This window comes from Camellia sinensis, chromosome 3, assembly GCF_055761805.1.
Source record: "Camellia sinensis isolate YWXY chromosome 3, ASM5576180v1, whole genome shotgun sequence".
NCBI lineage: Eukaryota > Viridiplantae > Streptophyta > Magnoliopsida > Ericales > Theaceae > Camellia > Camellia sinensis.
In genome coordinates this window covers 219551089-219578874 of record NC_138963.1, presented here as the reverse complement: position 1 = coordinate 219578874, position 27786 = coordinate 219551089, and the positions used below count along the sequence as shown (strand labels likewise).

General features: G+C 28.2%; 1 pseudogene; it reads right to left on the bottom strand.

Moving 5' to 3' along the window:
* Positions 1-1795: 1795 nt before the first annotated feature.
* LOC114263953 (putative amidase At4g34880) overlaps positions 1796-27786 on the bottom strand; it is a 35672-nt pseudogene continuing 9681 nt past the window's right edge.

Here is a 27786-nt window from a genome sequence, read left to right as displayed (position 1 = left end):
TTTAATACTGTCATATCATTCTATTTATAAATTTTGAATATATATTTTTTTGGATAAATTACATTCACCTCTTTTGAAATTTTTTTAAAAAAGAATACAATTAGTTTTAAAATTTTAGTATAATTATACCAATCTTTCTCAATGTTTTAATTCACATAACACATTAGCTACTTTTATCAATAATTCATTAATTATATAGATGAAGAGATGATGTCAAAAAAAAAAATTATACTAAAATATATATTTATTTTTATTTATTTCAATATTTACTTACCATCTCTATTTTTTTCAAACCATGGGAGTGCGTGTAGTTTACCGAGTAAGTATCACTACTCAAATTATTCAAGCTTTTGCCAATGACAAATTTTCATACAAAAATTAAGAAAAATGTTATAAGTTCTAAATTTTCTACTAAATAAATGATGAAATATTTTATATGGGTGTGGACCCCACACTTTTGTGGACCCTATATTCATGTGAGATATTTTGTTATTTATTTGGTAGAAAATTATCCAAAATTAATACTAAGGGGTTGTTTGCAGTGTCCTAAATAAATGCACTTTTTGTCTTTTTAGACTAAAAAGTTGAGGTTGAAAATATGAATGTTTGGGTTAGTTTTTTGACTTTTTATGAAAAAATGTGTAATAAAAAATTGTAAAAATTGGTTTGTAGGAGAAAATTAGAATTGAGAGTTGTGTAGCCGTAATTGTTGACTTTTGATGAATAGTGATAGTTTTTTAACTTTTTGACTTTTTGACTTTTTTGAGATTTCCCAAACTTGGCCTAAACTAAAATCTAAAAAATACAAAGTGAAACTGAGTGCAACCCTTTCAAGCCTATTCACATGCACCAGTAAAAAGCACACAAGGCATAAAAATCATAAAAACTTGTGTAGCATTAAATAAATAAAACTATCAGAGATTATTTTGCCGTTTATGTTGAAGATGGGAGAAGAAAATTTAAAACAAACTTCAAAGTTGAGTAAAAAATGGACAACATTGTCACCTAGTAAATTGATTTGAGATTCATTTGACTATTCACGAGAACGAGAGCAAAGCACTTATTCTGATATGTGAAAATGACATTTTAACATTATACAGAAGGACAATGTCATGCAGCTTTTGAAACCCTTCATGCATGATTTTATTATTCCCACTAGAAAAGTCAGATGCAAAATGCTCATCACTTCAACATCTTCTTATTCAAGAGACATCTTTCAATAATTTAAGAGTTTTTGCCAGTTGCCAAAACACTAAAAACAATAAACATCAGCACAAAACAAAATGGCATATCTTTCACTTTGTAGTTTCTCTCTTATCGTCAAGAATCGATAACATTTCTTTATAACAAGATTGATGTAGGCGCCTCAGTTTTTCTGATCACATCATGCTGATGCAATAGGCAAAGCCCAATTGGGAGATTTTAAACATTATCATAATTGAATTTTTTAAAGGGCTGCTGGCTTTTAGTCTTCAACTTAGACAACTGGGTTCATCTGTGATGTCATCCCCTTGGGCCCAGTCCTTGACCATGACCTCCCCATGCCCCCCATGACATAAAGTTGATAGATGTTAGGCTTATTTGGTGTAGTTTTTTTTTTTTTTTTTTTTTTTTTTTTTTTTTTTTTTTTTTTTTTTTTGTTGTGTGTGTGTGCGCGCGCGCGCGCTCAAATTTGATAATCAGAAAGTAGAAACTATAAGTACTCTTTCTCAATATCTAGATAACAAGTGTTTTTTTTTTTTTTTTCTTCTTCAACTTATTTAAGTAATTTTTGCTCTAAAACTACAACCAAAAATTGTGCAAAATAACGTTGTAAGTTGTTATTAACGCAACTCTTAACATAATTATGGTAGGAAAGAAGGGGGCTCTCTGATCATAGTTGCTTGCTCAAACCCATAAGCAATTTCAATCAATTTAGGCTCCGAGCCCTTGATTCCTGCAAAAAAAAATCCCAAATGGCATACCATTTGTGCGATATCCAGCCGGAACGGTGATTCCTGAATATCCACCCGATGACAAGAATATGAGCAACCTCCCAATTTGATGGAGCCACCAGCCCATCCAAATCATTCTCTATCATTATTTTCTCAAACCCATGTTTTGATAACCTCTCCAAATTCAGCAAAGCCCTCTTCTCTGCTTTTTCGATACCATTTGTGGCCTCTGCTAATACAAAAATTTCATGACCGTATTTGTCCAGCATTTCCTGAAAAACCCAGTTCGGAGCAAATTCACAAAAAAAAAGAAAAGAAAAAAAAAAGTGAAATTTAAAATTTGTGTTAGAAATAGTATATACTTACCAGATTGGAGAATTTCTGGTTAGAGGCTATGACATCGGCCAGTGATCTTATTGGAGAAGTCACTAGTTCTTTTAGGTAAGTGTTTATTGAAAACTTGAACTGTGCCAATATAGCTATTGCGTCACCACTCGCATTCAAGTTCATTATAGCATCCGTGTTTGCTATGTCCAAATTGTCTACCAAGATTGCACCTCTTTCCCTATTCAGAATAAAGTTGATACTTTTGGAATCAACAAGTAGCGTATATACATACAAGTACAAAAATCTCGTGGCATAATCCAACAATTATAAGTGTTTTGAAATAAGAACATAGAGTGATTTGAGATGGAGAATCTTGTGTCATTTGATCTAACCTCATAACGTCTAGGTGTTGTTGGAAGGCTTGTACTTGGACTGAATCATTTACGCTGTGTTTGGTTGGGGGATTTGAAGAGGGATTTGGAAAGGGAAAGGGAAGAGTAAGGTGAAATGTGAATGAAATATACCTACATTTCATATAGTTTCACACACCTTTTCCATTTTCCTTTCCAAATCCCTCCCCAAATCTTCCAACCAAACACAGCATTAGTGAATTGAAGATGGGGTTTTTCACAATCCCCAACCTCTTATCCTCGAGTCCATCTGCCTTGAGAAATTGCTTGTAACCCCCCCTTGGAATCAAATTTGCAGCCAATGTTGTTGATTCAAAGTCTTTATGGTTGAAGCCAACAATAATATCCAATACATAAACTGCATCCGAAACAGTTCTTGCGATGGGCCTGTTTTGACAATGTTAGAAATGGTTGGGAAAAATTCTGGAAAAACAGAATTTTTTTCTAACTTTGGTCTATTATTTAGGTAGGACCCCTGCGCCAAATTTGGCGGGTCTACGTGATAACGCGTTCTATGCCGCGTTGTGATTCACGTGGTGTATTTGGTTGCTCAAAACCATTATTGGGTGAATGAGAATTTGAAACCAAAGAAAGCTCCATGGAAATGAAGTTTTAGTGAAAAATCCTTAAGGTGTGTATAATGACTTGTCCCACATTGATTTGGTAGAAAGTTTTGAGTGGGTTTATAAAGCATGTGATTGAAACTTGGGGTGTGCCCTAAGAGGTACCCAAGTTTTGTAGAGAGGAAGGTTATGGGCAAAATGGGCTAGACCCATTGGACACAAAAATCACCACATATGCGCGTACTGCCATCCATCAAGCGACTTGGGCGCGGGTGTGAGGTTAGGTTGGGCTTGTCCGGCCCAATACTAATATTTTTGGGCCAAAAACATTTGAATTTAATTTTATTTTTTGAAATAAATTCGAAATTAATTCCAAATTTCTGTCCAAGTTAATTTCAATTTTTGAAATTCAAAACAATTTGCCCTCTGTCTAACAGATCCGAATCTGTTACAAGCCCAGAACTCAGATTCATATCTGTTTGAATTTAAGCCCAAACAATACCAATTTCAAACCAACAGGTTCAGTACCTGTTCAATTCAAAATTAAAAGGTGCCACCACATTTATAAATAGACTAGCCCTCACTTGATTAATTCACTCACTATTTTTTGTCCCAAATAATTATGCTATTATTCTCTTCATATTGCTGCATTAGTTTTTTTGTGAGAAAGAGTATATACACTTAGTGTGTTCGTTGTACGAATAAATTATAGTGCTGCATTTATTCGTTGATTGATCATTTTATCCTGAAAAATAGACGTTCATATTCTGAAAGCACCGTGGAGAGGACGAATCTGTCTTAAGGACACAGTGTCTAACACTGGACTTGATCAGAATATTATTCAAGAAATTAATCAAGTAAGTTGATTATTTATTTTCTGTTTTATTTATTTATTTAAATCAGATTTTTGATTTTGTTTTTGCAACAAAATAAAATAAAATTTTTTATTTATTTTTCTGATTTGATTTTTGTAATCAAACAAATTCTCTTCTTTCCTTTATTTCTTATATATTCTGTTTGTTGTTAAGTACACTACAAAATTTATTTTTCAAATACAGTGAAGATTGTCCAACAATTTTAAGACATATTATTCTTTGTATCTTTATTGTATTTAATTTTCTGTGTTTTCACAAAGTGATATTCTGGTTGGAAAATACAAATAGTACTTATAAATTATTTGACAGATAGTAGTAATATACTCTCTATTTTCTTTGACAAATAGTAGTAATATGTTGGTGTCATTAGCAATTGCAGAATATTATTTGGTGTTACAGAAAATTATTGTGATATTTTATTTTTCTGATTTTAGTAACAAGGAAAATAAAATTATTTTGTGTTATAATATATTTTCTGATTTTAGTAACTAGAAGATTAATTTGTGGTTTGTTTTTCTGATTTTTGTAATCAGATATTATGGCTATTACAACTGAATCTGCAACTGGAAGTGGTACTCCAATTGTTACACCAACATTGGTCCCTATCCAGAACCATGTTCAAGTACTAATAAATCATGGAGAAAAATTGAAAAAATTTAATGGTACTGAGTTTAAGAGATGGCAGCAGAAAATGTAGTTCTATCTTATAACTCTAAATTTAGCTCGGTTTCTCCATGAAGAGGCTCCAGCACTTAAAGAGGGTGAAAGTGATCGGCAAGTTGTTGCCGCTGTAGATGCTTGGAAACATTCAGATTTCTTATGCAGAAATTACATCCTTAATGGCCTTGGCAACATGCTATATAATGTTTACAGCCCTCTGAAGTCAGCAAAAAGTTCTCAAACCATTGAGTCCAAAGCTAATGTGGTTGAACAAGTTCTCAAACCATATAACAAAAAGAGAAATTTTACTGGAGATGGTCCTAAATAAGGAGACAACAATGGCAACAAGAAGTTTAAAGAAAAATGCTATAACTGTGGCAAAACTGGACATCGAGCTTCTAACTGTCGCCGCCCTAAGAAGGATCGCGGAAGTACAAGCAAGAAGACTACCAATCAGGCCAATGTAACTAAACCAGATTACATCTCTGACGGAGTGAATGACATCAACCTCTCTGCTGTGGTGTCTGAGGCTAATTTGGTTGGAAATTCCAAAGAGTAGTGGGTTGACACTGGAGAAATTCGTCACATATGTGCAGACAAGAAGATGTTCACTACATACAATGAGGCTGCAAATGGTGAAAAACTTTCATGGGAAATTCTTCTACTTCTACAGTGGTTGGACAATGAAAGGTGATCTTGAAGATGACATCAGGGAAAGAACTTACTTTCAACAACGTACTGCATGTACCTGACATCCGGAAGAATTTGGTTTCAGACTCTTTGTTAAGTAAAAATGGTTTTAGGCTTGTATTTGAGTCTGATAAATTTGTATTATCAAAGAGTAGTATGTATGTTGGTAAGGGATATATGAGTGATGGTCTCTTCAAATTAAATGTAATGACAGTTGTACCAAAAGTTGCTATGAATAAAAATAACACATCTTTTGCTTATATTCTTGAGTCGCATTTATGGCATGGTAAATTAAGACATGTGAATTATGATGCTTTGCGTAGATTAATTGGTTTGGATTATATACCAAAGTTTGAAATTGATCCTAATCATAAATGTGAAATTTGTGTAGAAGTGAAACTAATTAAGGCTCCATTTAAATCGGTTGAAAGGAAAACCGAACCTCTAGAATTAATTCATACAGATGTATGTGATCTTAAATTTGTTCAAACTAGAGGAGGCAAAAAGTATTTTATAACATTTATCGATGATTGCACAAGATATTGTTATGTTTATTTACTTAGAAGTAAAGATGAAGCTTTAGAAATGTTTAAACTTTACAAAACAAAAGTTGAAAATCAACTTGGTAAAACCATTAAAATGGTTAGAAGTGATAGGGGTGGTGAATATGATACACTATTAAATGAATTTTGTGCACAACATGGCATTATTCACCAAACTACAGCACCCTATTCTCCTCAGCAAAATGGAATTGCTGAAAGGAAGAATAGAACCCTTAAAAAAATGATGAATGCCATGTTACTAAGTTCAGGCTTACCACAGAACTTGTGGGGAGAAGCAATATTGTCTGCTAATTATATTCTTAACAGAATACCCCACAAGAAAACCAACAACATTCCTTATGAATTGTGGAAAGGTCGACCACCTTCCTATAAATACTTAAAAGTGTAGGGGTGTTTAGCAAAAGTTGAAGTTCTTGTTCCTAAAAAGACTAAGATTGGACCAAAAACAGTAGATTGTGTGTTTATTGGTTATGCTCAGAATAGTAGTGCATATTGGTTTCTGACTTATAAGAAATACCTGATATAAATATGAATACTATTATAGAGTCAAGGAATGCTGTGTTTTTTGAACATATCTTTCCTTACAAGAAATGACAGAAATTAAGTTCACAGAAAAGAACTTATGATTGTACACAAAGTCAAGAGATTAATGACAATCAAACACAAGAGACTAGTAATGGTCTCGACCAACATGATTTAACTAATGATGAACCAAGACGAAGTAAGAGAGAAAGAACATCAAAATTCTTTGGTCCAGATTTTCTGACATACCTGTTAAAAAATGAACCTCAAAGCTTTAAGGAAGCAATGACAGGTCCTGAAGCACCTTTGTGGAAAGAGGCTGTTAATAATGAAATTGAATCCATTATGCAAAATCATACTTGGGAATTGGTGGATCTTCCACCTAGTTCTAAACCTCTTGGATATAAGTGGATATTCAAGAGAAAAATGAAAGCATATGGTTCAATAAACAAGTATAAAACAAGACTTGTAGTAAAATGTTACATACAAAAGGAAGGTCTGAACGATTTTGACACATATTCCCCTTGGACAAGAATAACATCCATTCGCATGCTTATTGTTATAACAACGTTGTTTAATTTAGAAATACATTAAATGGATGTTAAGATAGCTTTCTTAAACGGTGATCTAAATAAAGAGATCTATATGGAGCAACCCGAAGGATTTGTAGTACCGGGGCAAGAAAAGAAAGCTTGTCGGCTTGTAAAATCTCTTTATAGATTAAAACAAGCACCTAAGCAATGGCATGAAAATTTTGATCATGCAATGCTTACTAATGGGTTTAAGATAAACGAATGTGACAAGTGCGTCTATGTTAAAAACACTGACCAAGGATATGTCATAGTTTGTCTTTATGTAGATGACATGCTTATCATTGGAAGCAGTCAAAACATGATCAAATCAACTAAGCAAATGCTTAACAAAAGATATGATATGCAAGATATGGGGGTCGCAGATGTTATATTAGGAATAAAAATTACTAAAACATCTGACGGATATGCATTATCTCAATCTCATTATATTGAGAAAATTCTTGATAAATTTATCAAGGATGATTTCAATGTAGCTAGAACACTTGTAGACATCAATCTCTATTTATCGAAAAATAAAGGAGAAGCAGTGTCTCAGTTAAAATACTCCCAAATCATTGGAAGCCTAATGTACCTAATGAATTGTACTCGTCCTGACATAGCCTATGCAGTCAGTAAATTGAGTAGGTACACTAGTAACCCCGGAGAAGACCATTGGAAGGCGATCATTCGAGTTCTTAGATATTTAAGATTTACCCATGATCATGGTTTGAGCTTTACTCGATATCCAGCAGTACTCGAAGGTTATTGTGATGCAAATTGGATACCAGATACTAAAGATTCAAAATTCACTAGTGGATATATCTTTACTTTGGGAGATGCTGCTATTTCTTGGAAATCCACGAAACAAACATGCATTACGCAATCCACAATGGAATCCGAGTTCATTGCTTTAGGCAAAGAAGGAGAAGAAGCAGAATGGCTTTGTCATTTCTTAGAAGACATTCCAATGTGGCCTAAACCTGTGCCAGCTATTTGCATTCATTGTGATAGTCAATCTGCAATAAGCAGGGCACGGAATCATATGTATAATGGTAAGTCACGACACATTCGTCGTCGACATAATACCGTAAGGCAATTGCTCTCAAATGGAATAATCTCAATAGATTACATAAAATCTAAAGAGAATATTATGGAACCGTTAACAAAAGGTTTGACTAAAGAGCAAGTGTACAGTTCATCGAAGGGGATGGATTTAAAGCCTATTACATAAGAGTCATCATAATGGTAATCCTACTTATATGACTGGAGATCCCAAGAACTAAGTTCAAAGGGACAACTAAGTTATGTGTGCCTCGCCAGAAATCACCAAGGGATTAAAATTCCCTACCCATTCCTATGGTGAGAGTGATATCTGCAACATATGTTGTTTGCAGGGGTCTAAGGATAAACTTAGCTTTTAATGATTACTTATATCTTGATTTAGGCATAAAAATCAAGACGAGTATAAGGAGATACTCACAATAAGAATCACCTCTATGAGTGTCGAACTGGGGCTGGTTCTATGAGAATGAAGATGCTACATTCTCTAGAACACAACAGTGAAAACCACGATGTGTTAGAAGATATTTTGTGTGAAATCTATTGTCTTAGCTTACACAAACGGTTGAACAATTCAAGGTATTGCGTCCATTGGTTAGCTAGTAAGTCCGATAGGTTATCACTAGGGAAGGTTCAAGGCCGAAAGTTACCTATCCTGATACAAGATATTTTCGACTTATACTCTTTTGACAAAGTCTGCATATTGTTGCATTTCCGTTGTCATCAAATTCTATTCATACGAGGAATTGTTAGAAATGATTGGCAAAAATTCTGAAAAAACAAAATTTTTTCTTAACTTTGGTCTATTATTTAGGTAGGACTCGTGTGCCAAATTTGGCGGGTCTAAGTGGTATCGCGTCCTATGCCGCGTTGTGATTTACGTGGTATATTTGGTTGCTCAAAACCATTATCCGGTGAATGGGAATTTGAAGCCAAAGAGAGCTCCATGGAAATGAAGTTTTGGTGAAAAATCCTTAAGGTGTGTATAATAGCTTGTCCCATATTGATTTGGTGAGAAGTTTTGAGTAGGTTTATAAGGCATGAGATTGGAACTTGGGGTGTGCCCTAAGGGGTACCTAAGTTTTGTAAAGAGGGAGATTATGGGTAAACTGGGCTAGACCCATTGGACTCAAAAATCACAACACGAGCGCCTCGCCGTCCGTCCGGGCGGGCTGGGCTGGGTGCGGGTGTGAGGTTGGGCTTGTCCGGGAAAAAAATATTTGAATTTAATTTTATTTTTTAAAATAAAATCTGTCCAATAAATTCGAAATTAATTCCGAATTTCTGTCCAAGTTAATTTCAATTTTTGAAATTCAAAACAGTTTGCCTTCTATCTAACAGATTTGAATCTGTTACAAACCTAGAACCGGTTTTGTTCAAAATTCGAACCCAAACAGATTCATATTTGTTTGAATTCAAGCCCAAACAGTACCAATTTCAAACCAACAGGTTCAGTACCTGTTCAATTCAAAATTAAAAGGTGCCACCACATCTATAAATAGACTGGCCCTCATTTGATGAATTCACTCACTATTTTTCGTCCCAAATAATTCTGCTATTATTCTCTTCATATTGCTGTATTAGTTTTTTTGTGAGAAAAAGTATATACACTTAGTGTGTTCGTTGTACGAATAAATTGTAATACTGCATTTATTCGTTGATTGATCATTTTATCCTGGGAGATAGACGTCTATATTTTGAAAGCACTGTGGAGAGGACGAATTGTCTTAAGGACAAAATGTCTAACACTGGACTTGATCAGAATATTATTTAAGAAATTAATCAAGTAAGTTGGTTATTTATTTTCTGTTTTATTTATTTATTTAAATCAGATTTTTGATTTTATTTTTGTAACAAAATAAAAATCTGTTTTTTTATTTATTTTATTTTATTTTTCTGGTTTAATTTTTGTAATCAAACAAATTCTCTCATTTCCTTTATTTCTTATATATTCGGTTTGTTGTTAAGTACACAACAGAATTTATTTTTCAAATGCAATGAAGATTATCCAACAGACAAAACACCACAAATCAATGCCTCATAAACACATTCACATTGAACTCAGAATGAACTTCTCGATCATAATTTGATCACAGAGCTCAATACAAAATTTTTATGGATGAGTAAGATTTTAAAAAAATTGACCTTACCAATCAACTTTATAAAATATTTTTCAATGTTTTTTGTTTGTATTTAATTTCTATATTCATTCAAGAATTGCATAAATTTGAAGATGTTTTACCCTATAGTGTCCTATCTTGGGAAAATAGGAATAAGCTTGGCCTAACTAGTGAGCCCAACAGTAGTTTTTATTCCTACAACAGAGTTATAACTAGAAGGGCAGAGGATGGATCGAACAGTCTCAGAGCCCAACCATACTGCCACCATATTAGCTGCAACTGAAATTGCTGATCCACTACTTGACCCGCATGGATCTCCCGATAGCGTATGGGTTCTGTATGTCAATCCAATTCACATTATGTTAATTTATTTTGTCAAGAAGTCACGTTCATAAACAGATATTTCGTCACCAAATAAAATTTAAACCATTTTTTGTTTTTAGCATGGATTCATACAATAATAATCGTGTCTATTATATTAAAAAAATAATAACGATGATGAATTCTAGATATATTATAAATAAAATCAATCCTTTTTATAAGTTGAGGGGATTCGAAGGGAGAGGAAGATTGATAAATATTATGAGACCTGCGTGACCCCAAAATTTTTAATGTCCCATAATACCATGTTTTATTTGGCAACAATGGAAGGGAGTTTTATTATTATTATTATTATTATTATTATTATTATTGTGTGGGGTTAATTTCCAAAATGGTGGGATTAGTAACACCACATCACCTATTACAGACTAAAAAAATTATTCAAAAAACTAAAAAAGTCACATTTTTATTTTATTTTATTTTTTTGTCTAATCTAAAAAGTTTTTTTTTTTTAAAAAAAAAGTCAAAATAAGTATAAAAAAAACTTATTTTTTGTTTATTTTTTTTTATCTTTTTTGATTTTTTTTTAAAAATTTTTAAATTTTGATTCTTCTTGTCAACTTGGATCTAGAAACTTTGAATTTTTTAAATTTTTTTAAAAAAATTCACTAAAGATGAAAATAAATCCAAAAAAAAAAAAACCATCAAATAAGCAAATCGCAAACACCCATTCACTTGCCTTGGCTCAGGGCCGGCTTAAAGCCAAAGCCACTGAAACTTCTGCTTTAGGCTCGGATTGATAGAAGGCTCCATTTTTTTTTAAAATTCCACAAGGCTCTATTGAAAATCATAAGATAATTTTATTTTGAATTTTATAAAAGAGTGCTCGAAGTTCATTTGTTAACTCTTATCAAATCATTGCATATTTTCTTAAAAGAAAAACTAATGATAACTCGTAGTATGCACGAGATTTTATAAATTAAAAAAAATTATTATAATTATTTTAAAATAATTTAATATTTTATCTTATGATATATATAAAATTTATAAGTTAACTTTTATGTTTATAAATTTTTAAATTATTAGTTTAAAATTTTTTTAAAAATATATATATAAGTCTAATTAGTGCAATTTTGATAATTTGTATTAAAAAAAGTTAAATCTGATTAAATGAGACAAATATACAATATACAATTTTATTATTAAATGTGAAGTGAAGTGATATTTAACAATAATTAATATAATGTTTCTATTATTAATCCAATAATTTAAGTAATATTTCTTTTTATTTCAATTTCATAACTAAAAATACAATATGAATATAATACACACATGGATTTCAAGTCTTTAATAATAAGAAGGTTTCAAAATATTTTCAAATTTTCATTATTTTCTTTTAATTTTTTTTAATCTAATTTGATTTTAAATAAATTTTTTGATTTTATATGAATTACTTTAATTTTTTCATTTAATTTTTATCAATTTTTAAAAGAATTTCATTCTTATCCCATTTTTTTTTTCTTTTCACCAATTTTGATGGAAAAAATAATAATTTTCAACATTTCATCTTTTTAAATTTTTATCAAATTATAATTTGATAAAAAAAATATTAAGGGTTGAAGATTCTTTTAATTGGAATTATAGTGAAATAAATTTTAAAATAGTCAAAGTTTGAGTATGTTGTTGGTTGAAATATATAATTTAATTAATTTTTTTCTTATATTTGTATAAAAAATGACACTTATGATTACATCATATAAGTCAGATTATGAAAAAAAATTTGAGATGCCAAACATTTTCTATTTGTAAATATCCTACATATTAAAAAAAAAAAAAGTTTAGCTTTTGGATATGTGTTTAGCACTTTTGTTTTATGGACATAAACAATTGATGTTTTAATTTAAAATTTTAAAAAGTAAAAAAAAAGAAAAGATTGGATTTTTTAAAGATAAAAGAAGCCATCTAACTCTTATATATACTATTTAAGATGGACTATTTAATTACATAACAAAATAGAAAATATATTTAGAGATTATACCTATATATTGTGCTATTATGTACAACTATAGCTGTAACAAATTAACTATAATATATATGAAAAGTTATATTAATCTTTTATTTTCAATTAATTGAATTATAATTAAAAAACTAACAAATAGCTGTAATTGTATAATGGGATAGAAAGAGAATGAAAATAAATAACATAATGATATTTAAAAGCTTTAAATTGATCTAATGTTATAGTAAAATCTTGAATTCTTAAAAAATTTTCACATTTTTTATAAAATGTCAATAAAAAATAAAAAATTTTGATAACCATTTTTTTATTTCAATTTTATGGTGTTCATTGAAGAAAACAAAATCCGATCAAAACCCTTGGCACAGAATGGATATAGATACTTCGATTGCAATCATAATTACCAATAATTCTTCTCTACCATGCAAATTTATAAACAAACACATAAATTTCACCAAAACCGAAACCGAAACCAAATCAAAACCAAAACTAAAACCAAACCAACAACAGAAAAAGAGAATTTCACGTGGAAAAAAAATAAAATTAAAAAATAAATAAATTTATGGAATGAGAGAATGTTAACTTCAACAACTTAAACCTCACCTAACCCAATTCGTTAGCTCATTCGCTAGTGCCCGCAAAGTCTAGGAGTTGATATGACTAATCATATGATTATTAAAATAAGACTTAAAAATTAATGAATTTATCCCATTAAGTAATTTAAAATTTTGATAGATATACAAAAGAAAAATAGATAATTATATTACTAAATCATAATTCAAATTTAGATATTGTCATATTTTTTTTGAGATCCATGTCTAAATTCTTATCTTTTTATTTTTCATTTTTGTGTGGTTTCTATTTGGTTTGTTTTGTTTTGTTACGTTTTGTTTTGTTTTGTTTTGTTTTTTTTTTTTGGTCAATTTATTTAAGATGGAGTTGTGAGTTTCTAATTTTTTTTTTCCAATTTGATTTATCTGTGGTTTCTATTTGTTTTTAATTATTATTATTTAGGTAAGTTATGATGTGGGTTAAATATGTGATAGACATGTAGATTTTATTGATTTAAAGTATGATAGTGGAAGATATTTTCAAATTAGATTTTTTTAGATAAACTTTAAAGATTTTTAAAATTTAAAATTGGATATTGAGATACAAAAGAAAGATTTTAACTGAATAAATAAAAATCAAATTTATTAATTTTATTTGTTTGTATATTTGATTTTTAGTTTGTTTGTTTGTTTTTGTTTTTGTTTTTTTTGTGTGTGTGTTACAATATAATATATAAAATATAGATAGATATTCACAACTTTGATAAAAAATATTATATGATTTTTTGGAGAAAAGAGAAGGCAGGCAAGTTTTAATTTTTTTGGGAAAATCGGTGAGAGAGATTAGGATGGAGAGATTATGAAATATTTTTGATATCTTTCCATTTGAAATTCATAAATTAAAGGATAATTGTTATTTCTAAAATAATTAAATAAATAAATCAGTCAATAGTTTTTTTTTTAAATCTATTTTATAAATTGAAAAATCAATAATTTTAGAAAATTAATTAATTTGTCCTATTAAGTTATTTAAAATTTTGTTAGATATACATCAAAAAAATAGTAATTATATTATTAAATCATAATTCAAATTTAGATATTGTTATATCTTTTTGAGATCCATATCTAAATTCTTATATTCTTTATTTTGTCTGATTTCTTTTTTTTTCAATTTATTTTAGATGGAGTTGTGGGTTTTTAGTTTTATTTTAAAATTTAATTTATTTGTGGTTTCTATTTTTTAATTATTATTATTTAGGTAAGTTATGATGCGAACTAAATATGTGATAGATATGTGAGTTTTATTGATTTAAAGTATGATAGTGGGATATATTTTCAAATCAGATTTGTTTCGATAAACTTTATAGATTTTTAAATTTTAAAATTGGATATTGAATGGCAAAAGAAATATTTTAACTGAATAAATAAAATTTAATTTATTAATTTTATCTATTTGTATATCTGATTTTTAATTTTTTTATTATGTTATAATATAATATATAAGATATAAGCAGATATTCACAACTTTCATGAAAAGTATTATCTGATTTTTTGGAGGAGAGAAAAAGAATGCCAGTTTTAATTTTTTTTTGAAAACTGGTGAGAGAGATTATGATGGAGAGATTATGAAATATTTTTGTTATCTTCCCATTATTATTTCTAAAATAATTAAATAAATAAATCAGCCAATAGATTTTTTTAATCTATTTTATAAATTGAAAGATCAATAATTTTAGAATGAGAGTTTGGAACTCTTAGGGGGCTTCTCATTAGAAACCCCATTTTTCTTATATAATATATAGATATAAATATTTATATTTGATTTAGATATTTTTCTAATATACAACTTATTTTTTTTAGATTTTTTATAAAAATAATTTAACAATTCTATCACTAACCATAGTGTATGGGAGAAGTTGAAAAGGATGTTGCAGTAACTATGAGAGAAGTCAAAAAGGTTTGTAGGTTGTGAAAAGTCAATAAATGCTGAGGTTATTTATTTTTTTTAAATCAAAAAATTAGAAAATTAGGATTGAGATATTGTATCTCCCACAAAGCTTGTGAGTTAAAAATCCTATTTTCCTTATATAATACTAGCATATCACCCGTGCTATGCACGGGTTGTATTTACAATTATCTGTATATGTGAATTGTGATTTTTAAATGTCTTTTTTTTTTAAATGTCTTATTTTTTTTTCTTTTTTATATTATAGTAAAGTTTAATATTTTGATAATAATCATATGTGTTGGACTTTTCAAGAAATTAAATGTCTTCTTTTTTTATATTATATTAAAGTTTAATATTTTGATAATAATCATATGTGTTGGACTTTTCAAGAATTTTTTTTTTTATGTTTGTCCTTAATGTATTAAAGCGTTATTATGAGGGATAATAATCATATGTGTTGGGACTTTTCAAGAAATTCATATGTGTTGAACTTTTTAAGGAATTTTTTTTATTCATTAATCTTTTTTTAATGCTATCTAACTGCAATGACATTTTTCTCATAATAAAAAAAATAATTAAAAAAATAACCATTAAAATAGTAAATAAAAAAGATTATTTAGAACCATTGAACAAACTACAATCACATTTTTCTTTTTGTGAGTGTTTATGTTTATCTAACTTCAATCATATTAAAAAATAAAATTATAAACAAAAGAAGATAACTCCAATCATACAAATCACAATTTTTTTAATGCTATCTAATCATCATCAATAATTAAAAAAATCAATCACAAATTAAGTCAATTGATAATTAAAAAACACAATAATTTATTTTTCAAAAAACATAGTGAGTTAAAAAGATCAATTACAATTTTTTTTTTGGGTCAAAATACAATATAATCATCATCAATAATTGGTACATTATGTGACCCTAATGAGTACAATCCATTTTATTTTTCAAAAGATACAATGAGTTAAAAATCAAATCACAAATTAAGTGAATTGATAGTTAAAAAAACACAATAATTTTTTTTTTCCAAAAAACACAATGAGTTAAAAAAATCAATTAAATTTTTTTTTTCAAAATACAATCTAATCATTATCAATAATTGGTACTTTAAAAATCAAATCACAAAAAAAATCAAATCAAATCACAAATATTTTTATACTATCTAACTACAATCATATTTTTTTCATAAATAATTGCAAAGAAAAACCATTAAAACAGTAAATAAAAGATTAAATCACATTAAAAAAAAGAACCATTGAACAAACTACAATCACATCACATTTTTTTCATAATAAAAAAAATAAATAAATGAAAAAAGAACCATTAACTAACTACAATCATATTAAAAAAAAGGAACCATTGAACTAACTATAATCACATTTTTTTTGTGAGTGTTTATGTTTATCTAACTTCAATCATATTAAAAATAAAATTAAAATAGTAAATAAAAAGATTAAAAAACATTTAAAAAAAAAACATTGAACTAACTACAACAATTATATTAAAAAAAAAGAGCCGTTGAACAAACTACAATCACATTACATTTTTCCCATAATAAAATAAATAAATGAAAAAAAAGAACTATTAAACTAACTACAATCACATTAAAAAAAAAATCATTCAACTAATTATAATTACATTTTTCTCTTTGTGAGGGTTTATATTTATCTAATTTCAATCATATTAAAAAATCAAAAAATAAAATTAAAATATTAAATAAAAAGATTAAATAACATTAAAAAAAAAACTATTGAACTAACTACAACAATCATATTAAAAAAAAGAGTCATTGAACAAACTACAATCACATCACATTTTTCACATAATAAAATAAATAAAAGAAAAAAAAGAACTATTAAACTAAGTACAATCACATTAAAAAAAAGAATCATTCAACTAATTATAATCACATTTTTCTGTTTATATATATCTAACTTCAATCATATTAAAAAATCAAATTATAATTTTTTATTTGTTAAACAAATCACAAATATTTTTATGCGCTATCTAAGTACAATATTAAAACAGTAAACAAAAGAAAAAGTTAAGAAGGAGAAAATAAAAAGAAGACTTATTGTTTGTATATGTAGTGACTGAAGTTGAAAGTGCAGAAGTGAGAAGTCAAGAAGGAGATAAGCATCATCAATAATTGGGACATTATGAGAGTCATTGAACAAACTACAATCACATCACATTTTTCACATAATAAAATAAATAAATAAAAAAAAAGAACTATTAAACTAACTACAACCACATTAAAAAAAAAGAATCACTCAACTAATTATAATCACATTTTTCTCTTTGTGAGGGTTTATATTTATCTAACTTCAATCATATTAAAAAATCAAATTATAATTTTTTATTCACTAGACAAATCACAAATATTTTTATGCGCTATCTAACTACAATATTAAAACAGTAAACAAAAGGAAAAGTCAAGAAGGAGAAAACAAAAAGAAAACTTACTGTTTGCATACGTGATCACTGAAGTTGAAAGTGTAGAAATGAGAAGTCAAGAATGAGCAAACAAAAAAGAGACTTACTGTTTGCAATAGGTATGTGAAAAGTTAAAAAGAGTGTGTGCATTGGAGAAGTTAAAAAGACTTGGAAGAATTTAATAAGTGCTAAGTTTTTTTTTTTTCAAAAAAAATCAAAGAAATTAAGAAATTAAGGTTCAGATATTGAAACTCCCACAAAACTTATGGGTTAGAGATAGATATAAATAAATAGATAGATATAGATATATATATTTATATTTGTTTTAAATTTTTTTAAAATACAAATTATTTGTTTTGAAAAAGGTACTGCAGTAATTATGAAAGAAGTCAAAAAGTCTAAATCGATAGATACAGATATAGATATAGATATTTATATTTGCTTTTAATTTTTTTTAATATGCAAATTATTTGTTTTGGAAAAGGTATTGTAGTAATTATGAGAGAAGTCAAAAAGTCTTGTGGGTTGAGAGAATTTAATAAATGCTGAGGTTAATTTTTTTTTTAAAAAAAACAAAAAATTAGAAAATTAGGATTGACATATTGAAGCTCCCACAGGCCTTGGGGGTTAAAAATCCCTTTTGCTTAATATATAGTATAGACCAATGTTTTGAAAACCGGACCGGTGAGCGAACCGGAAAAGAGACCGGGTGGACGGGTCACCGGTTCAACCGTCGGGTCAAACCGGTTGAACCGTGACGTCATAATTAATATTATATAATTAAAAAATATAATTATAAATTATAAATAAATAAAAATATATATAAATACTCAAATAAAAATAAAAATTGTTGTATAATATTTATTAATAATATTTAATAAAGTCATAATTGATAAAAAGAAAGTCACTTGTTTTAAAGAAATTAAAATTTTTAAGCATTCCCTCCAAACAAATTGATTCAATGTTAGGTTTAATTTTGGAGGGAAATGAAATTTTCAACTCTCCCTCCCATCATTATGTTTCAAATAATTTGGTCATAGTCCGGTTCTGGAGGGTTGACCGGACCGGAACCAAGCCCGGTTCCCGGTTCGACCGGCCGGTCCGGTCCGGGTTTCACAACATTGGTATAAACTAGCCTATCACCCGTGTTATGCACGGGATAATTATAGATATTTATATTTGTTTTAGATTTTTTTTAATATATAAATTATGTTTTTTAAGATTTTTTATAAAAATAATTTAACAATATTATCACTAACCATAGTGTATGGGAGAAGTTGAAAAAGGGTGTTGTAGTAACTATACACGATTTGTATCTATAATTATTTGTTTGAGGGGATTTTAAATGCTGGTCAAGAGATTTTGACCAAATCAATAAATGCAGGCATGTGGAAAGACATGTGGATTGAAAAATGTTAATAAATGCTGATCATAGGATTTTGACCAAATCAATAAATGCTGTATTTTTTTTAATAAAAAATTTAAAAAATTCATATTGGGATTATTTAGAGCATTGAACAAATTACAATCACATTTTTCTTTTTGTGAGTTAACTTCAATCATATTAAAAAATCAAATTATAAATAAAAGGAGATAACTTCAATCATACAAATCACAATTTTTTTAATGCTATCTAACTACACTGACATTTTTCTCATAATAAAAAAAGTAATTGAAAAAAATAACCATTAAAATAGTAAATAAAAAAGATTATTTAGAACCATTGAACAAATTACAATCACATTTTTCTTTTTGTGAGTGTTTATGTTTATCTAACTTTAATCATATTAAAAAATAAAATTATAAACAAAAGGAGATAATTTCAATCATACAAATCACAATTTTTTTAATGCTATCTAATCATCATCAATAATTAAAAAAACACAAGAATTTATTTTTCAAAAAACATAGTGAATTAAGAAGATCAATTACAATTTTTTTTGGGGTCAAAATACAATCTAATTATAATCAATAATTGGTACATTATGTGACCCTAATGAGTACAATCCATTTTGTTTTTCAAAAAATACAGTGAATTAAAAATCAAATCACAAATTAAGTGAATTGATAGTTAAAAAAACACAATAATTTTTTTTCAAAAAACACAGTGAGTTAAAAAAATCAATTACAATTTTTTTTTCAAAACAAAATCTAATCATTTTCAATAATTGGTAGTTTAAAAATCAAATCAGAAAAAAATCAAATCAAATCACAAATATTTTTATGCTATCTAACTACAATCATATTTTTTTCATAAATAATTGTAAAGAAAAGCCATTAAAATAGTAAATAAAAGATTAAATCACATTAAAAAAAATCATTGAACAAACTACAATCACATCACATTTTTTCTATAATTAAAAAAATAAATAAATGAAAAAAAGAACAATTGACTAACTACAATCACATTAAAAATAAAGAACCATTGAACTAACTACAATAATATATATTTTTCTTTGTGAGTGTTTATGTTTATCTAACTTCAATCATATTAAAAATAAAATTAAAATAGTAAATAAAAAGATTAAATAACATTAAAAAAAAACCCATTGAACTAACTACAACAATCATATTAAAAAAAAGAGCCATTGAACAAACTAAAATCACATCACATTACAATCACATTTTTTTCTTTGTGAGTGTTTATGCTTATTTAATTTCAATCATATTAAAAATAAAATTAAATTAGTAAATAAAATGATTAAATAACATTAAAAAAAAACCATTAAACTAACTACAACAATCATATTAAAAAAAAGAGTCATTGAACAAACTACAATCACATCACATTTTTCTCATAATAAAATAAATAAATAAAAAAAAGAACAATTAAACTAACTACAATCACATTAAAAAAAAAGAATCATTCAACAAATTATAATCACATTTTTTCTCTTTGTGAGGGTTTATATTTATCTAATTTCAATCATATTAAAAATCAAATTATAATTTTTTATTCACTAGACAAATCACAAATATTTTTATGCGCTATCTAATTACAACATTAAAACAGTAAACAAAATGAAAGTCAAGAAGGAGAAAACAAAAAGAAGACTTACTGTTTGCATACGTGGTCACTAAAATTGAAAGTGTAGAAGTGAGAAGTCAAGCAGGAGAAAACAAAAAGGAGACTCACTGTTTGTAATAGGTATTTGAAAAGTTAAAAAGAGTGTGTGAATTGGAGAAGTTAAAAAAACTTGGAAGAATTTAATAAGTGTTAAGTGTGTTTTTTCAAAAAAATTCAAAAAAATTAAGAAATTAAGGTTCAAATATTGGAACTCCCACAAAACTTGTGGGTTAGAGATAGATATAAATAAATAGATAGATATAGATATAGATATAGATATTTATATTTGTTTTAAAATTTTTTTAATATACAAATTATTTGTTTTGGAAAAGGTACTGCAGTAATTATGAGAGAAGTCAAAAAGTCTTGTGGGTTGAGAGAAATTAATAAATGCTGAGGTTAATTTTTTTTTTATAAAAAAAAAAATAGAAAATTAGGATTGACATATTGGAGCTCCCACAAGCCTTGGGGGTTAGAAACCCCCTTTTGCTTAATATATAGTATAGATACTAGCCTATCACCCGTGCTATGCACGGGATAATTATAAATATTTATATTTGTTTTAGATTTTTTTTTAACATATAAATTATGTTTTTTAAGATTTTTTATAAAAATAATTTAACAATCTTATCACTAACCATAATGTATGAGAGAAGTTGAAAAGGGTACTGCAGTAACTATACACAGATTGTATCTATAATTATTTGTATGAGAGAATTTTAAATGTTGATCAGGAGATTTTGACCAAATCAATAAATGCAGGCATATGGAAAGACATGTGGATTAAAAAAAGTTAATTAATGCTGATTAGGGGATTTTGACCAAATCAATAAATGCTGAGTTTTTTTTTTCAATAAAAAATTTAGAAAATTCAGATTGGGACATTGAAACTCCCACAGGCCTTGGGGTTAAAAACCCCCTTTTGCTTAATATATAGTATAGTATAGATAGATAGATGATATATAAGTTCACTTTCTAGATCCATTTTCTAGACCCAATGATGTTAAGTGATATGATTCGTTAATGATTGAGAAGATATGAGAAGATATGAGAGAGAGTGTTACATTAGATATTCTAATTGATTGACACATTATTGGACTTAAAAATTAGGTCTAATTTTTTGACTTGTATAACAATACTCTTCTTCAAAAATATGTTACACAATCAAGCCAGTTCGTAAAAGAGAGAATAGGTACACCTCGAAATGGAAAAGAACTTAATGTACTATATGCATCCCTTAACCATGTTCGACCCTGAGGGCAGGCAAGAGAGGCTTGTGCCTTGAGCCCTCAAATTTGGGCTAAAAATAGGGGGTCCCAAATATAATTTTGTGTTTTAGATATTAAAAAAAAAGCCCAAATACTATAGGCCCAATTGAACATGGGGTCCAAAAAAAAAAAAAAAAAAAACAAAAACACAGTCCTAATATATGAAAGTAAACACAGTCCTAAACACAATCCATTGAATGAGCTAGCTTTGTTATCCATTGAAAATGATATGGTGAATAAATTCGATTATGCAAGTTGTTACACCCCAATTTTTAATTTCTCGGAAACATTATCAAAAGCCTGTAATTTAGGTCAAATTTTTTTTTTTTTAAAAACAAATGTCTATTACTCTTGAGTAATAGAAACATAACAACACTTGTTCTCTCTCATAATGAATACAACAATAATAATAGTACATGCCAAGTTTTCGTTACAAAGTTACAAATAAATAAATACAAACATCAATGTACAATAAGATTACATATAAGAGATACATGAACTTCTTAACCCTCCAACCAATCAATTCGAATTCTCTTCCTATAAGAAAATGAAACAACAAGGGGTGAGCACAATTACCCAGTAGGAATCTCATAGTTCTAAAACAATAACCAGCACATAGATAGAAATGGTCATGTATGCAGTGTGATACCATATAGTAAGGTGATGTTTTGTAATTTTCAAAATATCATACGTAGAGTACCTTTTTTCTCAAAAGTGATCTAAACATTTAACGAAAACTTTCAGTCATAAAAATTATCCCTTAATATCAATAAATCCTTTTTGAAAACAAACATATTTAAGAAATAACATCATTTTAAATTTATTAACCAATTCCAAAATATTCCTCGTTTAATTTTCATCTTAACATTCCTTCTTTTTATTTCCGTTTTTCTTTTTTACTAATTACATTAATTATAACACTATAACGTCAAGTTTAAGTTCCCTTAATACCCAAAACAACTCTCACACACTCCATTCCCACCAGTCTATTCATATTTGCTGTAACTCCTTAATATAGAAATCCAAATCTCCTTTATATTCAATAAGAGTTACATCACATCTACATTTTCATTATCAATTATAATCTAACATATCACAACTACATCACATCCACATTTACATTATCAATTAGAGTTCAAACATAACACAAGGATAACAAACCCTTTTTAATACAATTTCTCAATTATTTACAAAACAAAACGCATAATTTTCCCTTGTAGTCACAAGCAATCCAGTGAGTCCATCATCACCAACCTCTAGTTCAAGTACCATTTCATTTTCCATTCTTTCAAATAATGCCATATCAAACACCATATCCATTAACAAGTCATCCCTATGAGTCACACACTTTACCGGTCACAAGTCGGAAGGAACGCGAAATCTCACGCTGTACGAGTCACAAGCCGGAAGGAACGCAGAACCTTTACATATCCCAACATACCACACGCTTTACTGGGCGCTACTCCGGAAGCAAGGCGGAACCTATATTAAGCGTCACACTTTGCCAGCTCAAAATACGGTGGGAAACAGACCCTGAAACAACATTACATTCCATAAATTTATCAAGTCATCTGTCATTATGATCAATGGGCAAAGCCAACACGCCGTCCATTATTCCCGTACCACATTAGTTCAAAACACTTTCATAGAGACATAAAGATTCATCTTTAAAGTGTTCACGATTCTTGGGTTCAAACTATTTCTTTACTCTTCCATGTTATTATCAAGTCTTCAAATTCAATTTTTACGATGCATTAATTATCAATTACTATGTGAGGCTACAAACTAAATCTCTAACATTAATTTCGTTGATACAACTCATTCATGTAACATCGTCATATTTCACAATCTCCTATCTATCATTACTCACATTCATCTTAACCCAACCTAGACTTAACACAATTTAACATAACTCAATGTAATTCAACATAACACAATAAGATTCTTAAATCACTTCATCATTTTATCACAATTCTCACATCATCCTTACCATTAGTGATTTCTTTTCCCCTAGTTTGGTTTCATATTATAACATAATCTAAAATATCAACATTAAGGGTCTCAATCGCAACTTTTACATAAATTTTCAAACTCTTTAAAATTTCAATTAAACTTGTACATGTGTAATTTAACACCTCAATGTAATGATTCTACTATCAATTGAAGCAAAACCATTAACCATCGTCATGAGCCAAACTAGGATTTTTAAGAGAAATTAAAACTTTTCACAAAAACACATTTTATTCCAACCCTTCTATTACTTTTACACCCAAACTCATGACCCAAGATTATAACCCAACAAGTAAACCCAACTCTCTTCAAACCCTAACCCCCAATCTCATGATTCATCACAATATGCATAAAAATATAAACTTTTGTATTTATATAAAGAAAATACTATAAATCTATCTATAAATGAGGGTATTGAAAGAGAACTAGAATCCCCTACCTCTTGAAGCAAGGAGATGGCAATCCAAAATTCACCGACGACTAAACCACGAACTATTCAGATCAAAAGGAAGCCCTTGACGAGATCTACAACCTTTCTCAAGGGACCATGGTTAAAAGATCACTCTAGGTGAGTAGATCTAGAGATTTAAGTGAAAAAGTTTGAGTTTTAGAGAGAGAGAAGAGAACTCACGGTTTGAGAGAGAGGAAAGAGGAGAAAAAGTGAAATGAAAATATGTTTGGAGTCTATTTATAGTAGCAAGGTAATAACATAATAATAGCCCTGAAGTCAAATGAAAAAAACAAGTCAAAAATCCCCAAAAAGTAAGGCCCAAACCAGCCCAAAAAGTTGAAAACTACATGAAGGTGTTGACCTTTCGGGCAGGGGTGTCGACCTTTCAAGAAGAAAAGCAATCTGTGTAACAGGCAAGGTGTTGACCCTTAGATAGGAAGGGTCGACACTAAATTCCAGCAACCAACACTCAGATTTTGCAACATATAAGGGTCAACCCTTCCAGACTGGTGTCGACCCTTAGGGCCAACAACAAAAGGCAAGTGTCGACACCACCAAGATTAGTGTCGATCCCAGAACAAGATTTCCATGCTCCCAGACAACTTTTCAACATAAACAAGCGTGAAAGAACAATCCCAACGAGTTTAAATCGGATTATACTCCTTCAAAACCAACATTCAACAACCCCAAACACTCCCAAAAATGAAAATAAAGGAATTAAATACACACTCCAATGGATTAAAGGATGCAGGTGTTACACAAGCTTTGTTGGTGATTTTGTATCTAAAAATGTGACAAGAGTAATGTTTATGTGATAGTTGATTCAATTTTAAACTGGATATTGCTAAACTATAAAGCAACAAAATCAAATTTTTATTTTTTGAGTATTTGTAATGATTGCTTCCTATCTTAATATATGAAAGTAAATTTTTACTTATAATGTTAATAATTATATGCGCAAGTAATTTTTTTTTTTGTAGGTACAAACAAATAAAAAAGTTTTTGTAAGTTATCATTTTATTCATGAACTTTTTCTTTTTTCAATGTAAGAGGGACTCCATTTCCAAAATTCGCCTTGAGCCTCCTAAATCTTAAGGCCAACCCTGCATATAATCTACAAGTTTGTGATCTGAAATACGGACGAAACTAGGAAAAGACTATGGGGGGCCATGGCCCCCTATTTCTGTGAAAAATATGATTTGTCATAACATTTTAAAAATATATCTCATTTTATACATAAATAGCCCTCAGCATAAAAAATACATATCTCATTTTTCTCATATCCTGCACTTTCTTTTTATTTTGTACAAAAAAAAATTCATCCTATTAGAAATTACTCCTATAATATTTGATTTTTTTTTTTTTTTTTTTGTGTGTATATACATAATTTATATATCAGATAGTTTAGCAAGGGAGACTTTGGGATCTTGTCGGGTCCATCTACTGCTCAAGAGTGCTCCGGCGAGTTTGGAGGTTGGTGCTGCAGGCTATTCTAGCTCTTGAGTCTTTGTGTTTTTTGGTTTGGCTTCGGGCATCACACACGTCAAAAAAAACAAATCATTTTTAATTATATTTAAACTTAAGTAAGCAAAAGCAAGTTTTGTAAAAACGTTTTTACACAAAATATATAAATAAATAAATAAATAAATAATTTATATTTGAGTTTTGGATTTTTTTTTTTCCTGGTTGCATAATATTGCTGAAAATGAATTTATAAAAGATTTTGTATTTTGGATGATGTTTTTTTTTTTTTTATATTTATTACCTTGGTAAAAGATATTGTATCGCTGTCTATTCTTGTTCTTTGGGTGCATAATATTGCTTAAAATGAATTTATAAAAGATTTTGTATTTTGGATGATGTTATTTTTTTTAGTATTTAGTACCTTGTTAAATTGTTATTGTATAATTTGTTTGGATTGTTAGATTTTTAGTTCACTAGTTTATCAATGTTTAATATTAGATTATTTGAATGAACATCTATTTTAATTTTGATTATTTTAGTTAATTTATAATTTTTTTTTACTTTTTGATTCTAGTTTTGTAATTAGAATTATATTTTTCTTATAAATCGTCAATCCGTCCGAACCATCAAGTCGAAACCGCCATTGTTTGCCAACCGAATTGTCGATTTTTGATAAAAAAAAATGACAATTTTTAATAGCACTTGTATCAATCTGTCACCCGTTATACGAATTCTATTTTACTTTTAAACTGCACCGACCCATACCACGTATACCTTACACGATAAAGAGAGAGAGAGCAGTAGACTACAAACCCAAGTTGCATCTTGGCTGGGTGATAGGGTAAAATAGATTTTGCTATAAAGTTTATGATATAAAAATTAATACAATGCTAATAAATAAATCTGCTTATCATATATCTCAAAATTTAAAAATAAAAACAATTTTATAATTTAAAAATTCATAAAATATTAACATGGGAAACCTTATGATGTACGCCCCTTTCCGCTTACCCTATGCACCCTACTGCAACTGACATAATTTTATTACAAAAATTCGCAACATCAATTACAAAGTGCATAATCTTACTACAAATTAGTGTAACAAAATGTCCAAATTTTGTGATTTCGTTACGACATTTTTTGTTATACTAATTTATAGCGATGTTACGTGTCTTGTGGTTGATGTTACAAAATTTTATGATAAAATTATGCAAATTTATGATAAAATGCATATGATATGTACCCCTAAGTAGATGCACACTATAATATTTTTTTACTAATATATATCATTATTTATATCATTATCTTATACATTTAGCCATGCATAGCACCATTTGAATACTAGTGTATACATATATAAATCTTCTTGTTTATCAAACAATTTGTGTAATTAATATTTATTAGTGTTGTTACTTATTAATTGGTCTTGCTAACAAGTGTCAGTAGGTCATAAGAAAAAAGCCAAAAGATATATCAATTCCGAGGCATTAATTACTAAATTCAATATATTTTTTATGAATTTAAAAACACTTTATTCTTTTACATTTTTTCAAAATACTTTTTCTTACTTTATCAATATTAACAAGGCATTTGTTAACATTTGCCTTTATTAATATATTATCATAATTTGTTAGATTTATTTCTGGTACATAATTTACTAGTATATGTATTAGTTTTATTTATTAATATATTACCATTATTTTATTGTGTTTATCATAAATTATTTAATAATATATTACTTTTTCTGTCCTAATTTGTTAGTCTCTTTTTGAGTATTTCAACTTTGTGAGGAGGCATGCAATTATTACACTTAAATTTAAATTTTAAAATATTTTTTCACTAATGCTTCTAATTTTAAATTTTTTAATATATTTATAATTACTTAAAAAGAATAATTATAAAAAATTAAATGTTTTTTAGTTTGATTGTACAAATGGGACTATTATTT